We start from the raw sequence: 16937 nt of genomic DNA, 5'->3' as shown, positions 1-16937 counted from the left end.
TGGGCTATCTTCTGAGCCCACTGAGGGGAATCGAACCCCTGATTTTAGCGTTGTAAATCCGTAAGTTTATTGCTGTACTAGCGGGGAACCATTATTGAAACATAATGTAATTTGGTGCAAATTTTATCAATAATGTAATTTCCAAATTATTCCGGACATCTGAACTATATAAGGTACCGGTGAATAGATGGACAAAAATTAAATTTATCTAATGTAGCAGATAAAGGTGTTGTAACCATAAAGAAAGGGCAAAATGGTATTACGAAACTTTTCATAGCTACTCGACATATTTTATAACGGTCTAAAATAACACCTAGGATTGAACAAACATTTCATTAAAACATAACAACATTTGAACTAAAATTTAACACTTACTAATAACACAGTTAATAACACATTCTTACCGTTGATAAACAATAAAACATAAATATCTATATTAATTGTTTCAAATAATGTAGTCGGGAAAAAAAAATCTAATTTCATAAATACAGTAACAAAACTCATCTTTTTATATTAACAACAACACTGAGTAACAAACAATAATAATGATAGAGTATTTATTTACTACTCAGGTCATGAGAGTACATCTCAGGTGATCATAAATTTACATAATCCTTTGGTACATTAATAATATCTGTACGTCACCGTTAGGAAAGCTGGTACAGGTTTCATAATACATACACATTTATTCAAAATACAAATGATTAGCTGGAAGGCAAGTCAGCGTTTTAATGTATTTAAAAATCTAAATATAAACGATAAGAGATAAAATAGACATCTGAACTTATAACAGAAAAACATGGAATTTTATAACCTGAAAAAGTTTAATAGAAACTGATTTAATCATCAATGTTATTAATGAAGTATTCTTTTTCAAGTTTTACAGTAAAGCAGACAATTTTTATTTTATGGAAAATTAGCACATAAACTTTGATTAGAGGTTCGTCTTTCAATAAATTACATACCACGTCTTTTAAATGTGGTAAATAAATGTTATGCTGAACTGAAACATATGACAAAGAATTTCACTGTTTTATATAGTTTGGTATAGGGGTAAACTGATTTGATATGTGGCTTTAGATTGTATACATGACTTATTTTGTTATCCTTGCCTTACAAAACACAAATCTAATTGTTCTATCCTTCAAAGTTATCGTCTTACTTAGTTTTACTATAAGTTGTGCTGATTCAGTTGTTTCCACGATTATTGAACCATAGAGACTTAAACCATATATGTGCTAACTTTCCAGTTAAGATCACCTTGGTGATTTTATACCTCACCCAATCAACTCTGGCCATTATGCAGACTTGTTTGTAACAAGGACGTCTTCAAACACTATGGTGGATTAAGAAGGAATAGAATTGATAGAACTAGTGGCCATATATTTGCACAGAATGTCCTGTTGTTCTCTTCACACGTTAACAAGGTCAGTATGTCGTCGTTTATGCTTGTGTCTCTACAACAGGCAATTGCCATCCATTCTACAAAATTTCATCAATACAATATATATATATTTAGATAGTTATAGTATAGATAAAGTAATATATGAGATTAAATTAAAAAAACACACAAAAAACTAATAGCAATACTGGCCAAATCTTATACGAGTGGTTCATGAAGCTTTACGTGCGACAATTCTGCTTTTGTGCTTACAATAAAGAGGTCGAACATCGTCAGGCGTTCTTGGGTTGACGGCCGAAAACACCACTAGCAACAAGAATATCTGATGGGCTATTACAGAGTTGTCAGATAAGCTTTTTGTTTATTACCCACAGTTGAATCTACTTGTTATTTATCGTAATTATTGTTTTAACAGTTTAGCTGCTTTTCTGATAAAAGTTAGCATATAAATAGCTAACCAAGAACAGTGTATATGTTGTTGGATGTAGTACTAATAATAAACACACAAGTAGAAAACTAGAGTTCAATACGATTGTGTGTAAGTGGCTACAAGTTCCCAGCAACCATAAAATAATGTAATAAAATATTTTAAAATGTAATCCACAGATAAAACATGGTCAAATATATTTTTGGGAGTGCCACATGTAATGGACCGGTAGTGACCTTGGTGTTAATGTGCTGTAGATCATCAGATCTGAATTCGAACCGTGACTTACAACAATTTATAATTTTAACGTATTTATGACAAGTTAAATTTTTTTGAAAGAAGGTTTATCATCACGTGGACTTTGATTTATCAATTTTTAAGACATGAAGCATGTTGATGTACAAAACGAGAGCCTCGAGCGGAAATTATACGAGTTTTACAAGAATGGCTTCCTTGAGATCATAGTTCATCACATGCAGCGAGAAAATCTTGCATGTGTCACCAATTTGATACCCAATTTACATTCAGGTTTTCTTTCAATGATGCCACGGAAACAGAGATGTAGCGCCCTCTGTGTGTAGCTTCTCTGCTAACGTATTTGCTCAGGAATGAAAAAAACAAAACAGAAACAGCCCAGGTTTAATAGTGGCAGTCTGTTCTTTTCTTCTTCTGACGATGTAAAACTTTCTAAATAGAAATCTGGTGTTCTTTTAAACTTCTTATTTCCTTTTAATGACTTTGTTCGGAAATGAAGAAAATTCTAACGTAATAAGACTTTTTACTTTCGTTTCTTTTTCCAGTGGTTCGCTTCTCATTTTAAAGCAAAATTAAATATTTGTAATTTGTTGAAATCTTTAGTTGAGCTGTTTGGTATTTTCAACTTAACTGAAACGTAAGCAAGTCAAAAACTTCCACACCTCACGGCGACAACAAGTCTTAAGGTTTATAATACTAAAACCGGACTTCGATACCTGTGGTAAGCACGCACAGATGGTGTATCCTCTTGCTTAAAGAACAAACACACCAACTTTTAAGTCGGAATGTAAGAATATCCGTCTTTAGTTTACAACTGCTGCCTATAGGGGGTGATCAAGTGAGCAGTATTCTCCGTTTACTCGGCTACTTTTATCTGGATAGTTGGGTGTAATATCTTCTATATGAAATATTATTCACCTGTTCACCAACAGGGCCGTTCGACTTCCTCATCTATTATAAGGCCCCCTGTCGCTCGAATTTTAAAATAAAAACTGCTTTCTCGAGTTTTTAACACTTTAATCTTGCATGTTTCATTTAGGATAAGTAAATCAATTAAGTTATTTGTGAAGAAGTAAAGTTCCACATTATCTTCTAAAAAGTACACAACTCTCCACAAACAATTATACGCTCTTGAATGGCATACCACGGCTCGAACTTTCGACCTCTCGATATCCAGACCAGCACGCAAACATTTGAGGAACGTCCTTAGAGCGGTGTACCATGGCTAGAACATTGGACCTCTCGGCGAAGCACGTCAATACTTAGACCACGACTATGAGCGAAATACCGTGGTTCGAACCTTGGACTTTTCAACTAACTGCGATTTTTAAAACAGAAGTATAACAACTACCAATATTGGGTCGGCCAACAACACTGTTTTACAGTGAATACAAATACATAAGTTTTGTTTTAAACCACATTGAGCTAGGGCTAGTAGTTAGTTTTCTGTGTTGCAGACTCTAGATCCATGGTTCCCGTCCCATTACCAAAACAATAATCATACTTCGTACCATGGGGCTCACGAGAGCGGCTAACAATAACCCATTGGTAATTTCACGATAATTAACCAAACCAGTATAAAACATTGTTTAAATGTAGAAACAAAGTAGTGAAACTATTTTTATTTGAAACGTTACGTGGAGAACCAGTTCTTTATTGTAAGATACTTTATTACAGAATAGTATTTTTTTTTGCCTTTCATTTCAATTGTTTCTTTAAAGTTTTTCAGATATTTCGTGATACTGATTTCCTAACATCTTACTCTGGAACACGATTTGTTGTTAGTTTCAATTTCACGAATTGTAAAGCTAGGTATAACGAAGTATTAAAGGTGTTATGTCTCATCATGTTTCAGGCCCGGCATGGCCAAACGTGTTAAAGCGTGCGACTCGTAATCAGAGGGTCGCGGGTTCGCATCCTCGTCGCACCAAACATGCTCGTCCTTTCAGCCGTGGGGGCGTTATAATGTGACGGTCAATCCCACTATTCGTTGATAAAAGAGTAGCCCAAGAGTTGGCGGTGGGTGGTGATGACTAGCTGCCTTCCCTCTGGTCTTACACTGCAAAATTAGGGAAGGCTAGCACAGATAGCCCTCGTGTAGCTTTGTGCGAAATTCAAACAAACAAACAAAAAAAATCTCATCATGTTTCAGGCTTGTTTTTCTAGGTTTATGTGAAGCCAGCTTTTTAAGATCAAGTTGCATGAGCGTTTTACTCTGCAGGGTTTGAATCCTTATAGTTAGTGTTATAATTGCTAAAGGTTACAGCATGGTTAATTAAACTGGTTTGGTTTGAATTTCGCACAAAGCTATTCCAGAGCTATCTGTGCTAGGCGTCCCTAATTTAGCAGTGTAAGACTAGAGGGAAGGCAGCTACTCAACAATACCAAACTCCATCTTTCGGGCTACTCTTTAACCAACGAATAGTGGGACTGACCGCACATTGTAACTCCCCCACGGCTGAAAGGGCGAGTATGTTTGGTGTGATTATTTAAACTAATCCAGAGTTGTCAGACGTTGTGTTCGACTTTATCAGGGTTTTTTTTTTTTTTTTTTGGTGTGGGAGCGAGACTTGGTCCTCATTGTATCCGAAGGTAAAACGTTCAATAGATAGCGCCACAATCGCAAGCATTATTTTTCTGAAATTGTAATTCGATATTTTACATACAGAAAACAAGTCTACGTTTCGTGTTGATTTTTTTAGTAAGCAACTTAATTGCCATGTTTTACACTTCCACGGCTCTTAATGTGAAATATTTTGTCTCTACTCTTCATTTCTTGCTAACACGACCCATTTATTACATATCATTATTTTGTGGCATGCGGGAGGTGTTTCGGTAGATATAGAACACTATCACCTCAATACTACTGAGTTCGAGTGTAACGGTACCGTGGATAAGATGTGAACCTTTGGAATTACTGAAAAAGTTCCACCAGATGTTGCAGTAAACGATGCGTTGATAATTCAGCTGCCAGATTTCATCTGTTCCTAATACTTCTGTAGTAAGAAAAGCGGATGTTCGTCATCAACTTCACTCTGTTTTGTTATGTAAAAAAATATAAAAAAATCTGTGTAAGTTCAAATACACTGTTTGTCTACAGAATATCAAATAAAATATAAACGTGTGAATAATACGACATACGAAATACAATAGTGTGAATAATACGAAACCTGAAATATAGATGCGTGAATAATACGACGCCTGAAATACAAACATGTGAAAAATACCACACTTGAAATATAAACGTGTGAATAATACGACACCTGAAATATAAACGTGTGAATAATCCGGCATCGGAAATACAATAGTGTGAATAATACGACACCTAAAATACAATAGTGTGAATAATACGAAACCTGAAATATAGACGCGTGAATAATACGACGCCTGAAATACAATACTGTGAATAGTAGTGCAACTGAAATACAATAATGTGAATAATACCAAACTTGAAATATAGTGTGAATAATACGACGCCTGAAATACAATACTGTGAATAGTAGGACAACTGAAATACAATAATGTGAATCATACCAAACTTTAAATATAGTGTGAATAATACGACGCCTGAAATACAATACTGTGAATAGTAGGACAACTGAAATACAATAATGTGAATAATACCAAACTTGAAATATAGTGTGAATAATACGACGCCTGAAATACAATAGTGTGAATAATACGTCACCTGAAATATAGACAAGTGAATAATACGACACCTGAAATATAGACGTGTGAATAACACGACAACTGAAATACAATAGTATGAATGATACCAAACTTGAAATAGAGAGTGTGAATAATACGACGCCTGAAATATAGATGTGTGAATAATAAGACACATTTGAAATAGACACGTGTGAATAATACAATATCTGTAACGTTCAGTAAAAGCTGGTCAGGCGAATTTTTATTATTATTGTTAGTGTTAGATTGTAAAACTATGGTTAAGGTTAACTAAGGGAAGGAGCAACATGAAACAACAAACATATTTCTCTGATAGGAAGAGAGTTTCATTGAAAGTATTTATTGGATAATTACATTATTGTTAAAAATTATCCATAAAGATTATTGGATAATTACATTATCCAACACTAAAAACTACTACAATAATCAACAAAACTTAAAGACAGGAATGTTGATGTACAGTATTTAGAGATAACTGACTTCATGACCAACACTAAAAACTACTACGGTAATCAACAGAACTTAAAGACAGCTATGTTGATGAAGAGTAGTTATAGACAACTGACTTCATGACCAACACTAAAACTACTACAATAATCAACAGAACTTAAAGACAGCTATGTTGATGTACAGTATTTAGAGACAACTGACTTCATGACCAACACTAAAACTACTACAATAATCAACAGAACTTAAAGACAGCTATGTTGATGTACAGTATTTAGAGACAACTGACTTCATGACCAACACTAAAAACTACTATGATAATCAACAGAACTTAAAGACAGGTATGTTGATGAACAGTATTTAGAGACAACTGACTTTATGACCAACACTAAAAACTACTATGATAATCAACAGAACTTAAAGACAGCTATGTTGATGAAGAGTAGTTATAGACAACTGACTTCATGACCGACACTAAAAACTACTACAATAATCAACAGAACTTAAAGACAGCTATGTTGATGTACAGTATTTAGAGACAACTGACTTCATGACCAACACTAAAACTACTACAATAATCAACAGAACTTAAAGACAGCTATGTTGATGTACAGTATTTAGAGATAACTGACTTCATGACCAACACTAAAAACTACTACAATAATCAACAGAACTTAAAGACAACTATGTTGATGTACAGTATTTAGAGACAACTGACTTCATGACCAACACTAAAAACTACTCTGATAATCAACAGAACTTAAAGACAGGTATGTTGATGAACAGTATTTAGAGACAACTGACTTTATGACCAACACTAAAAACTACTATGATAATCAACAGAACTTAAAGACAGCTATGTTGATGAACAGTAGTTATAGACAACTGACTTCATGACCAACACTAAAAACTACTCCAATAATCAACAGAACTTAAAGACAGCTATGTTGATGTACAGTATTTAGAGACAACTGACTTCATGACCAACACTAAAAACTACTACAATAATCAACAGAACTTAAAGACAGCTATGTTGATGTACAGTATTTAGAGACAACTGACTTCATGACCAACACTAAAAACTACTACAATAATCAACAGAACTTAAAGACAGCTATGTTGATGTACAGTATTTAGAGACAACTGACTTCATGACCAACACTAAAACTACTATGATAATCAACAGAACTTAAAGACAGGTATGTTGATGAACAGTATTTAGAGACAACTGACTTTATGACCAACACTAAAACTACTATGATAATCAACAGAACTTAAAGACAGCTATGTTGATGTACAGTATTTAGAGACAACTGACTTCATGACCAACACTAAAAACTACTATGATAATCAACAGAACTTAAAGACAGCTATGTTGATCAAGAGTAGTTATAGACAACTGACTTCATGACCAACACTAAAAACTACTACAATAATCAACAGAACTTAAAGACAGCTATGTTGATGTACAGTATTTAGAGACAACTGACTTCATGACCAACACTAAAACTACTACAATAATCAACAGAACTTAAAGACAGCTATGTTGATGAACAGTATTTAGAGACAACTGACTTCATGACCAACACTAAAAAACTACTATGATAATCAACAGAACTTAAAGACAGCTATGTTGATGTACAGTATTTAGAGATAACTGACTTCATGACCAACACTAAAACTACTACAATAATCAACAGAACTTAAAGACAGCTATGTTGATGTACAGTATTTAGAGACAACTGACTTCATGACCAACACTAAAAACTACTATGATAATCAACAGAACTTAAAGACAGGTATGTTGATGAACAGTATTTAGAGACAACTGACTTTATGACCAACACTAAAAACTACTATGATAATCAACAGAACTTAAAGACAGCTATGTTGATGAACAGTAGTTATAGACAACTGACTTCATGACCAACACTAAAAACTACTACAATAATCAACAGAACTTAAAGACAGCTATGTTGATGTACAGTATTTAGAGACAACTGACTTCATGACCAACACTAAAAACTACTACAATAATCAACAGAACTTAAAGACAGCTATGTTGATGTACAGTATTTAGAGACAACTGACTTCATGACCAACACTAAAAACTACTATGATAATCAACAGAACTTAAAGACAGGTATGTTGATGAACAGTATTTAGAGACAACTGACTTTATGACCAACACTAAAACTACTATGATAATCAACAGAACTTAAAGACAGCTATGTTGATGAACAGTAGTTATAGACAACTGACTTCATGACCAACACTAAAAACTACTATGATAATCAACAGAACTTAAAGACAGCTATGTTGATGAACAGTAGTTATAGACAACTGACTTTATGACCAACACTAAAACTACTATGATAATCAACAGAACTTAAAGACAGCTATGTTGATGAACAGTAGTTATAGACAACTGACTTTATGACCAACACTAAAACTACTATGATAATCAACAGAACTTAAAGACAGCTATGTTGATGAACAGTAGTTATAGACAACTGACTTCATGACCAACACTAAAACTACTATGATAATCAACAGAACTTAAAGACAGCTATGTTGATGAACAGTATTTAGAGACAACTGACTTTATGACCAACACTAAAAACTACTATGATAATCAACAGAACTTAAAGACAGCTATGTTGATGAAGAGTAGTTATAGACAACTGACTTCATGACCAACACTAAAACTACTACAATAATCAACAGAACTTAAAGACAGCTATGTTGATGTACAGTATTTAGAGACAACTGACTTCATGACCAACACTAAAAACTACTACAATAATCAACAGAACTTAAAGACAGCTATGTTAATGTACAGTATTTAGAGATAACTGACTTCATGACCAACACTAAAAACTACTACAATAATCAACAGAACTTAAAGACAGCTATGTTGATGTACAGTATTTAGAGACAACTGACTTCATGACCAACACTAAAACTACTATGATAATCAACAGAACTTAAAGACAGGTATGTTGATGAACAGTATTTAGAGACAACTGACTTTATGACCAACACTAAAAACTACTATGATAATCAACAGAACTTAAAGACAGGTATGTTGATGAACAGTATTAGAGACAACTGACTTTATGACCAACACTAAAAACTACTATGATAATCAACAGAACTTAAAGACAGCTATGTTGATGAAGAGTAGTTATAGACAACTGACTTCATGACCAACACTAAAAACTACTACAATAATCAACAGAACTTAAAGACAGCTATGTTGATGTACAGTATTTAGAGACAACAGACTTCATGACCAACACTAAAAACTACTACAATAATCAACAGAACTTAAAGACAGCTATGTTGATGTACAGTATTTAGAGATAACTGACTTCATGACCAACACTAAAAACTACTACAATAATCAACAGAACTTAAAGACAGCTATGTTGATGTACAGTATTTAGAGACAACTGACTTCATGACCAATACTAAAAACTACTATGATAATCAACAGAACTTAAAGACAGCTATGTTGATGAAGAGTAGTTATAGACAACTGACTTCATGACCAACACTAAAACTACTACAATAATCAACAGAACTTAAAGACAGCTATGTTGATGTACAGTATTTAGAGACAACTGACTTCATGACCAACACTAAAACTACTACAATAATCAACAGAACTTAAAGACAGCTATGTTGATGTACAGTATTTAGAGATAACTGACTTCATGACCAACACTAAAAACTACTACAATAATCAACAGAACTTAAAGACAGCTATGTTGATGTACAGTATTTAGAGACAACTGACTTCATGACCAACACTAAAAACTACTACAATAATCAACAGAACTTAAAGACAGCTATGTTGATGTACAGTATTTAGAGACAACTGACTTTATGACCAACACTAAAACTACTATGATAATCAACAGAACTTAAAGACAGGTATGTTGATGAACAGTATTTAGAGACAACTGACTTTATGACCAACACTAAAACTACTATGATAATCAACAGAACTTAAAGACAGCTATGTTGATGAACAGTAGTTATAGACAACTGACTTCATGACCAACACTAAAAACTACTATGATAATCAACAGAACTTAAAGACAGGTATGTTGATGAACAGTAGTTATAGACAACTGACTTTATGACCAACACTAAAAACTACTATGATAATCAACAGAACTTAAAGACAGCTATGTTGATGAACAGTAGTTATAGACAACTGACTTCATGACCAACACTAAAACTACTATGATAATCAACAGAACTTAAAGACAGCTATGTTGATGAACAGTATTTAGAGACAACTGACTTTATGACCAACACTAAAAACTACTATGATAATCAACAGAACTTAAAGACAGCTATGTTGATGAAGAGTAGTTATAGACAACTGACTTCATGACCAACACTAAAAACTACTATGATAATCAACAGAACTTAAAGACAGCTATGTTGATGAACAGTAGTTATAGACAACTGTCTTTATGACCAACACTAAAAACTACTATGATAATCAACAGAACTTAAAGACAGCTATGTTGATGAACAGTAGTTATAGACAACTGACTTTATGACCAACACTAAAACTACTATGATAATCAACAGAACTTAAAGACAGCTATGTTGATGAACAGTAGTTATAGACAACTGACTTCATGACCAACACTAAAACTACTATGATAATCAACAGAACTTAAAGACAGCTATGTTGATGAACAGTATTTAGAGACAACTGACTTTATGACCAACACTAAAACTACTATGATAATCAACAGAACTTAAAGACAGCTATGTTGATGAAGAGTAGTTATAGACAACTGACTTCATGACCAACACTAAAAACTACTACAATAATCAACAGAACTTAAAGACAGCTATGTTGATGTACAGTATTTAGAGACAACTGACTTCATGACCAACACTAAAAACTACTACAATAATCAACAGAACTTAAAGACAGCTATGTTAATGTACAGTATTTAGAGATAACTGACTTCATGACCAACACTAAAAACTACTACAATAATCAACAGAACTTAAAGACAGCTATGTTGATGTACAGTATTTAGAGACAACTGACTTCATGACCAACACTAAAAAACTACTATGATAATCAACAGAACTTAAAGACAGGTATGTTGATGAACAGTATTTAGAGACAACTGACTTTATGACCAACACTAAAAACTACTATGATAATCAACAGAACTTAAAGACAGGTATGTTGATGAACAGTATTTAGAGACAACTGACTTTATGACCAACACTAAAAACTACTATGATAATCAACAGAACTTAAAGACAGCTATGTTGATGAAGAGTAGTTATAGACAACTGACTTCATGACCAACACTAAAACTACTACAATAATCAACAGAACTTAAAGACAGCTATGTTGATGTACAGTATTTAGAGACAACAGACTTCATGACCAACACTAAAACTACTACAATAATCAACAGAACTTAAAGACAGCTATGTTGATGTACAGTATTTAGAGATAACTGACTTCATGACCAACACTAAAAACTACTACAATAATCAACAGAACTTAAAGACAGCTATGTTGATGTACAGTATTTAGAGACAACTGACTTCATGACCAACACTAAAACTACTACAATAATCAACAGAACTTAAAGACAGCTATGTTGATGTACAGTATTTAGAGACAACTGACTTTATGACCAACACTAAAACTACTATGATAATCAACAGAACTTAAAGACAGGTATGTTGATGAACAGTATTTAGAGACAACTGACTTTATGACCAACACTAAAAACTACTATGATAATCAACAGAACTTAAAGACAGCTATGTTGATGAACAGTAGTTATAGACAACTGACTTCATGACCAACACTAAAACTACTATGATAATCAACAGAACTTAAAGACAGGTATGTTGATGAACAGTAGTTATAGACAACTGACTTTATGACCAACACTAAAAAACTACTATGATAATCAACAGAACTTAAAGACAGCTATGTTGATGAACAGTAGTTATAGACAACTGACTTCATGACCAACACTAAAACTACTATGATAATCAACAGAACTTAAAGACAGCTATGTTGATGAACAGTATTTAGAGACAACTGACTTTATGACCAACACAAAAAACTACTATGATAATCAACAGAACTTAAAGACAGCTATGTTGATGAAGAGTAGTTATAGACAACTGACTTCATGACCAACACTAAAACTACTATGATAATCAACAGAACTTAAAGACAGCTATGTTGATGAACAGTAGTTATAGACAACTGTCTTTATGACCAACACTAAAACTACTATGATAATCAACAGAACTTAAAGACAGCTATGTTGATGAACAGTAGTTATAGACAACTGACTTTATGACCAACACTAAAAACTACTATGATAATCAACAGAACTTAAAGACAGCTATGTTGATGAACAGTAGTTATAGACAACTGACTTCATGACCAACACTAAAAACTACTATGATAATCAACAGAACTTAAAGACAGCTATGTTGATGAACAGTATTTAGAGACAACTGACTTTATGACCAACACTAAAACTACTATGATAATCAACAGAACTTAAAGACAGCTATGTTGATGAAGAGTAGTTATAGACAACTGACTTCATGACCAACACTAAAAACTACTACAATAATCAACAGAACTTAAAGACAGCTATGTTGATGTACAGTATTTAGAGACAACTGACTTCATGACCAACACTAAAAACTACTACAATAATCAACAGAACTTAAAGACAGCTATGTTAATGTACAGTATTTAGAGATAACTGACTTCATGACCAACACTAAAACTACTACAATAATCAACAGAACTTAAAGACAGCTATGTTGATGTACAGTATTTAGAGACAACTGACTTCATGACCAACACTAAAACTACTATGATAATCAACAGAACTTAAAGACAGGTATGTTGATGAACAGTATTTAGAGACAACTGACTTTATGACCAACACTAAAACTACTATGATAATCAACAGAACTTAAAGACAGGTATGTTGATGAACAGTATTTAGAGATAACTGACTTTATGACCAACACTAAAACTACTATGATAATCAACAGAACTTAAAGACAGCTATGTTGATGAAGAGTAGTTATAGACAACTGACTTCATGACCAACACTAAAAACTACTACAATAATCAACAGAACTTAAAGACAGCTATGTTGATGTACAGTATTTAGAGACAACAGACTTCATGACCAACACTAAAAACTACTACAATAATCAACAGAACTTAAAGACAGCTATGTTGATGTACAGTATTTAGAGATAACTGACTTCATGACCAACACTAAAAACTACTACAATAATCAACAGAACTTAAAGACAGCTATGTTGATGTACAGTATTTAGAGACAACTGACTTCATGACCAATACTAAAACTACTATGATAATCAACAGAACTTAAAGACAGCTATGTTGATGAAGAGTAGTTATAGACAACTGACTTCATGACCAACACTAAAACTACTACAATAATCAACAGAACTTAAAGACAGCTATGTTGATGTACAGTATTTAGAGACAACTGACTTCATGACCAACACTAAAACTACTACAATAATCAACAGAACTTAAAGACAGCTATGTTGATGTACAGTATTTAGAGATAACTGACTTCATGACCAACACTAAAACTACTACAATAATCAACAGAACTTAAAGACAGCTATGTTGATGTACAGTATTTAGAGACAACTGACTTCATGACCAACACTAAAAACTACTACAATAATCAACAGAACTTAAAGACAGCTATGTTGATGTACAGTATTTAGAGACAACTGACTTTATGACCAACACTAAAAACTACTATGATAATCAACAGAACTTAAAGACAGGTATGTTGATGAACAGTATTTAGAGACAACTGACTTTATGACCAACACTAAAAACTACTATGATAATCAACAGAACTTAAAGACAGCTATGTTGATGAACAGTAGTTATAGACAACTGACTTCATGACCAACACTAAAAACTACTATGATAATCAACAGAACTTAAAGACAGGTATGTTGATGAACAGTAGTTATAGACAACTGACTTTATGACCAACACTAAAACTACTATGATAATCAACAGAACTTAAAGACAGCTATGTTGATGAACAGTAGTTATAGACAACTGACTTCATGACCAACACTAAAAACTACTATGATAATCAACAGAACTTAAAGACAGCTATGTTGATGAACAGTATTTAGAGACAACTGACTTTATGACCAACACTAAAAACTACTATGATAATCAACAGAACTTAAAGACAGCTATGTTGATGAAGAGTAGTTATAGACAACTGACTTCATGACCAACACTAAAACTACTACAATAATCAACAGAACTTAAAGACAGCTATGTTGATGTACAGTATTTAGAGACAACTGACTTCATGACCAACACTAAAACTACTACAATAATCAACAGAACTTAAAGACAGCTATGTTGATGTACAGTATTTAGAGATAACTGACTTCATGACCAACACTAAAACTACTACAATAATCAACAGAACTTAAAGACAGCTATGTTGATGTACAGTATTTAGAGACAACTGACTTCATGACCAACACTAAAACTACTATGATAATCAACAGAACTTAAAGACAGGTATGTTGATGAACAGTATTTGGAGACAACTGACTTTATGACCAACACTAAAACTACTATGATAATCAACAGAACTTAAAGACAGCTATGTTGATGAACAGTAGTTATAGACAACTGACTTCATGACCAACACTAAAAACTACTCAATAATCAACAGAACTTAAAGACAGCTATGTTGATGTACAGTATTTAGAGACAACTGACTTCATGACCAACACTAAAACTACTACAATAATCAACAGAACTTAAAGACAGCTATGTTGATGTACAGTATTTAGAGACAACTGACTTCATGACGAACACTAAAACTACTACAATAATCAACAGAACTTAAAGACAGCTATGTTGATGTACAGTATTTAGAGACAACTGACTTCATGACCAACACTAAAAAACTACTATGATAATCAACAGAACTTAAAGACAGGTATGTTGATGAACAGTATTTAGAGACAACTGACTTTATGACCAACACTAAAATCTACTATGATAATCAACAGAACTTAAAGACAGCTATGTTGATGAACAGTAGTTATAGACAACTGACTTCATGACCAACACTAAAACTACTATGATAATCAACAGAACTTAAAGACAGCTATGTTGATGAACAGTAGTTATAGACAACTGTCTTTATGACCAACACTAAAACTACTATGATAATCAACAGAACTTAAAGACAGCTATGTTGATGAACAGTAGTTATAGACAACTGACTTTATGACCAACACTAAAACTACTATGATAATCAACAGAACTTAAAGACAGCTATGTTGATGAACAGTAGTTATAGACAACTGACTTCATGACCAACACTAAAACTACTATGATAATCAACAGAACTTAAAGACAGCTATGTTGATGAACAGTATTTAGAGACAACTGACTTTATGACCAACACTATAAACTACTATGATAATCAACAGAACTTAGAGACAGCTCTGTTGAAGAACAGTAGTTATATACAACTGACTTCATGACCAACACTAAAACTACTACAATGATCAAAGAACTTAAAGACAGCTATGTTGATGTACAGTATTTAGAGACAACTGACTTCATGACCAACACTAAAAAACTACTACAATAATCAACAGAACTTAAAGACAGCTATGTTGATGTACAGTATTTAGAGACAACTGACTTCATGACCAACACTAAAAAACTACTATGATAATCAACAGAACTTAAAGACAGGTATGTTGATGAACAGTATTTAGAGACAACTGACTTTATGACCAACACTAAAAACTACTATGATAATCAACAGAACTTAAAGACAGCTATGTTGATGAAGAGTAGTTATAGACAACTGACTTCATGACCAACACTAAAACTACTACAATAATCAACAGAACTTAAAGACAGCTATGTTGATGTACAGTATTTAGAGACAACTGACTTCATGACCAACACTAAAAACTACTACAATAATCAACAGAACTTAAAGACAGCTATGTTGATGTACAGTATTTAGAGATAACTGACTTCATGACCAACACTAAAACTACTACAATAATCAACAGAACCTAAAGACAGCTATGTTGATGTACAGTATTTAGAGACAACTGACTTCATGACCAATACTAAAAACTACTATGATAATCAACAGAACTTAAAGACAGGTATGTTGATGAACAGTATTTAGAGACAACTGACTTTATGACCAACACTAAAAACTACTATGATAATCAACAGAACTTAAAGACAGCTATGTTGATGAACAGTAGTTATAGACAACTGACTTCATGACCAACACTAAAAACTACTCCAATAATCAACAGAACTTAAAGACAGCTATGTTGATGAAGAGTAGTTATAGACAACTGACTTCATGACCAACACTAAAACTACTACAATAATCAACAGAACTTAAAGACAGCTATGTTGATGTACAGTATTTAGAGACAACTGACTTCATGAGCAACACTAAAACTACTACAATAATCAACAGAACTTAAAGACAGCTATGTTGATGTACAGTATTTAGAGACAACTGACTTCATGACCAACACTAAAAACTACTCCAATAATCAACAGAACTTAAAGACAGCTATGTTGATGAAGAGTAGTTA

At 33.0% G+C, this 16937-nt stretch overlaps 1 long non-coding RNA gene across 1 annotated transcript in view; it reads right to left on the bottom strand.

Moving 5' to 3' along the window:
- Positions 1 to 540: 540 nt before the first annotated feature.
- The window catches only part of LOC143239392 (uncharacterized), a 94035-nt gene continuing 77638 nt past the window's right edge, over positions 541 to 16937 (bottom strand). The window contains exons 2-3 of the long non-coding RNA XR_013021156.1: positions 4973 to 5119; positions 541 to 1482 (exon numbers count right to left, since the gene is read on the bottom strand). This is a non-coding gene — a long non-coding RNA (uncharacterized LOC143239392). The remainder of the gene's footprint in view (positions 1483 to 4972; positions 5120 to 16937) is intronic.

This window comes from Tachypleus tridentatus, chromosome 13, assembly GCF_004210375.1.
Source record: "Tachypleus tridentatus isolate NWPU-2018 chromosome 13, ASM421037v1, whole genome shotgun sequence".
Lineage (NCBI taxonomy): Eukaryota > Metazoa > Arthropoda > Merostomata > Xiphosura > Limulidae > Tachypleus > Tachypleus tridentatus.
Note: the sequence above shows the minus strand (reverse complement) of the source record. Positions and strands in the feature narration are given on the sequence as shown.